General features: G+C 33.7%; 2 protein-coding genes across 4 annotated transcripts in view; both read left to right on the top strand.

The window, feature by feature from the left end:
• The window catches only part of LOC117942509 (low choriolytic enzyme-like), a 19752-nt gene extending 19036 nt beyond the window's left edge, over window positions 1-716 (top strand). Inside the window, exon 10 of one of the 2 annotated variants that reach the window (XM_034868023.1) lies at window positions 546-716. The gene's annotated coding sequence lies outside the window, so the exon portion shown is untranslated. The remainder of the gene's footprint in view (window positions 1-545) is intronic. The other variant, XM_034868005.1, reaches the window with a different exon arrangement.
• Window positions 1-2818, top strand: part of LOC117942563 (high choriolytic enzyme 1-like) — a 16945-nt gene that overhangs the window by 1604 nt on the left and 12523 nt on the right. The gene's annotated exons all lie outside the window — the stretch shown is intronic.

The raw sequence follows: 2818 nt of genomic DNA, 5'->3' as shown, positions 1-2818 counted from the left end.
CCTTTACAGTACAGATACAGACAGGAACCATGAACATACCTTTATGTGCATGCATGTCTCCTGTTATTCAGACATACTCCTGTGATATACAGTGTATGTTTATTTGTAATTTAGGGCATTATTAAATTACATACTTCAGTTAGTGAGAGGTTATTTTTGTATTACACAAAATATCATACATTTCCCAAACATGTAAACAAACAACAGATCAAATACATGACAGATCAGATCGAAGTTAACAACAGAACATCAAAAGATGAAACAGAAATAGAAAAATGAAAGGAAATACAAATAGATTAAAAAAAAACGTATTATACTAGTTACATAGTTAGTAAGAGTTTGTTCTGCAGTGGAAGGCATATAAATTAATAAATACAACTCTAGAAAAAGACAGGAAACCTGTTAAGAGTGAGGCCTGACATTAAAACAGTGGTGTTGTGATGGTCGTCAAGTGTGTGTGTGTGTGTAGGTGTGTGTGTATATTTGTGTCTTTGTACACATATTCATTCATATCTTTGAAAAAATTTCTCCTTTTTATTCAACAGGAAATCAAGAGAAAATGAGGCAAAGTGATGCCACGTACGAGCAAAACCAGAAAGGCATTATGTGCTTAACAAATCTGCTTTCATTCCAAATTTGATCAAATTTGCTTGCATGCTTACCTATTATGAAATGTGTCCAATGACATCATTGCAAATGAGAAAATGACCTGCTTTGAGCTTTATTATTTGATTAAAGATGGTTATTCACATCATGACCTCAGCCTGTGTCTGTTTTATTGTGACCTGAGAAGATAGAACTGTTGTACCAGCAGTCACCATAAGAAAAGATTTAAGCCAAAAACAAGGTCAACAGAAGTCAGTGAAAAGCCATGTTAACATTTTCCGTCATTCTCACGTTGATGGCCTTCTTAGACAGAGCCCAGCGCACACACACTACACACTACACACAGGTCATCAAACATGCTGTACTGTATGTAGTTGATAAGGTTTTTTTTCTTGGAACGCCAGACATATGGTTTCACACACACCTGTGCCAATAAGTCAGTTTTTAATTCTGAAAAGACAACATTCAACCCTGTAAATTATTGCACCATCCTATACAAAACACTCAAAAAAATAATTAATCATGCCACCTATATTCCATCTATACAAACTAAGTTATGTCAAACCACCTTTATCAGGTTATTTGAACACAGCATGCATGTGTTGGTTGAACATGTTAGGCTAGTATTTACATTCAACTCATTTGCATCTATTTGAACTTATATGTTGAACTTATATGTTTGTTGTTAGTTCATTTGATTAGTTTGATTCTACATTGGGCAAATACTTTCACAGTACATAGTTATAGTAATGTTAGTGTTGTTGAATGATCAATCTTGTTGGTTAATAAGTGTTTTCATTACAAATATGTATACAAAAATGACAACATGCAAAATCAATTTTTCCATTTTTATTTATGTAACATTAGGCTTTATAAAACATTTTGCCTGCAAAAATATCTTTTAAAAAAAGAGAAGGAAAAAAATGCTGTGAAGGTTCCCCACTCTAAGCCATAAGTGTTAAAGGACATTATTAGGACGTCAGTGGTCAAGCCCTCAAGCACACAAGAGTCCCATAATTGGAAGTTACATAACAGGTACACGTTTTTGGTTGGTTGTCTATTATAAAGTTTTGCAAAAGGCAGTGCAACCAGTTTAATAACTATGAATCAGTATTGAAGTGATTCTGACTTATAAGTGGGATAATTCATTTTTTCAATTAGCCTACATGCCTCTAGTGCCTTTACATACCAGTTGTAGCAATGTGCTACTAACCAACTGGGAACATTTACCACATAACATAATAAGATGTTCCTATATCGGAATAGACTCTGCAAGTACTGGAGTTTATGCACCGATCTAATACGTAATTTAGCCAAGAAAGAATCGACTTTAGGCAAGGCAAGGCAAGGCAGCTTTATTTGTATAGCACATTTCAGCAACAGGGTAATTCAAAGTGCTTTACACAAAATCAGTTAAACAGATGAAACACAAGTACAAACAGTTAAAAATTATAAGCATATAAAACACATAAAAACAAAATAGAGACATCCACAAGAATACAAATTACAGTGTAGCATAAGAAATTTAAAGATAAAACATATGAATGGACAGTTGAGTTAAAAATAGAAACATTAGGACACATAAAACACAAGAATAAAAGTTACAGTGCAGCATAAGAAATTTAATTGTTTCAGAACACATCTACTGTTCCCCGATTGGGGAAATTATGTCACTCAGTTCTGTCCCTAACAGAAGGAAAATATCAATGCTATTTTTACTTTTAGCTTTTATATGGCCCCTGGCAGCAGATTTTTCGTGCACTTTTCCAACAGTGTACCCCAGGTACACTCACTCAGTTCTGTCCCTGACAGAAGGAAAATATCAATGCTATTTTTACTTTCAAATAAAAGTAAAAATTTTAAATAATTATATTATTTTTCTTCTGCTACAGTCACTGTCTACCTTTACGAAAAAAGTACTTGTTCCACATTATGGCCATTTGTAATCATTTAGTAACAGACTGCCTTAGATTGTAAAGTATGCCTTTAATTTTGTCCTGGCTGCATTTTATTACACTGCAAACAGGTGTTCTTTTGATTTTGTCCATGTATTTTGGACAAAACAGGCCTACCTTTATTTTCCTCTGTCGTTTTTCTCTGAAAAGACAAAACGACAGCACGTAAATATGGTTTCATTTATAATTTACAAAAACAGCTGAGGTCAATGAAACAATTCATGTGCTGTACCTGAACACTCATCACACAGCAAACC

The sequence above is a fragment of the Etheostoma cragini genome, chromosome 1, assembly GCF_013103735.1.
Source record: "Etheostoma cragini isolate CJK2018 chromosome 1, CSU_Ecrag_1.0, whole genome shotgun sequence".
NCBI lineage: Eukaryota > Metazoa > Chordata > Actinopteri > Perciformes > Percidae > Etheostoma > Etheostoma cragini.
This window is presented reverse-complemented; position numbering and strand designations above follow the sequence as displayed.